Consider the following 1,446-nt stretch of genomic DNA (forward strand, 5'->3'; position numbering starts at 1 on the left):
TCCCCCGGTGTCCCCGTTGTAGTTGTGTCCCTGTGTCCCGGTCGTCATTTATATTCCCTGTGTCCCGGTCGTCATTTGTATCCCGGTGTACCGGTCTGTATATACATTCGTTTTTTAGTTTTGTTTTTCTCCTTTATTTTTTTCCTTTTTTTTTCTTTTTTTTATACTCCCTGTGTCCCGGTGCTTTGTTGATTGCTAATCGAACATTCCTTTTGTCCTGGTCGCTTTCTCTTTGAGTGTCGTCATTTATTTTTTTCTTTTTTAGTTCTTTTAGTTTTTACCTTTTTTAGTTTTTTTTAGTTTTTAGTTTTTTTAGTTTTTTACCTTTTTTTAGTTTTTTTAGTTTTTTTAGTTTTTTAGCTTTTTTATTTTTTTTATTAGTTTTTAGTTTTTTTGTAGTTTTTGCCTTTTTTTTAGTTTTTTTAGTTTTTTAGCTTTTTTATTAGTTTTTAGTTTTTTTTGTAGTTTTTGCCTTTTTTTAGTTTTTTTTAGTTTTTTAGCTTTTTTATTTTTTTTATTAGTTTTTAGTTTTTTTTGTAGTTTTTGCCTTTTTTTCTCTTTGAGTGTCGTCATTTATTAGTTTTTGCCTTTTTTTCTCTTTGAGTGTCGTCATTTATTAGTTTTTTCCTTTTTTTTTTTAGTTTTTTATTGGTTTTTACCTTTATTTTAGCTTATTTTTCAGTTTTTTTCCTTTTTTTTAGTTTTTTTTTATTTTTTATTTTTTTTAGTTTTTTACCTTTTTTTAGTTTTTTTAGTTTTTTTAGTTTTTTAGCTTTTTTACTTTTTTTATTAGTTTTTAGTTTTTTTTTTGTAGTTTTTGCCTTTTTTTAGTTTTTTCAGTTTTTTTTTAGTTTTTTTTTGTAGTTTTTGCCTTTTTTTAGTTTTTTTAGTTTTTTAGCTTTTTTATTTTTTTTATTAGTTTTAGTTTTTTTTGTAGTTTTTGCCTTTTTTAGTTTTTTCAGTTTTGACGTCACCTGATCCAGTTTTTTCAGGTGACGTCACCTGACACATCCATCCACACATCCATCCACAACTTATTTTTATATATATAGATATCTATATTCACAGGTGGGACATAGGGACACAACTACAATGGCGCGTAACTAATATGGCGCGTAACGACTTACGCGCGCGGGGGGGCTTGGGGGGGGCGCGAAGCGCCCCCACCAACTAGGTGTTGGGGTGGCGCGAAGCGCCACCCCAACAGCTAGTCTATATATATAAAAATAAGTTGTCTGTCCGTTACGCCAGATTATATCTTATCTATATATATAAAAATAAGTTGTCTGTGGATCTGTGGATCAGGTGCATATGACGTCTGAATTATTTCACACTAATACAAAAGAAGAAAAAAAACTAAAAAAGCTAAAAAACTAAAAAAAACTAAAAAAAAGGTAAAAAACTAAAAACTAAAAAAAAACTGAAAAAACTAAAAAAAGGCAAAAA

Source organism: Artemia franciscana, chromosome 8 (assembly GCF_032884065.1).
Source record: "Artemia franciscana chromosome 8, ASM3288406v1, whole genome shotgun sequence".
Classification (NCBI taxonomy): domain Eukaryota; kingdom Metazoa; phylum Arthropoda; class Branchiopoda; order Anostraca; family Artemiidae; genus Artemia; species Artemia franciscana.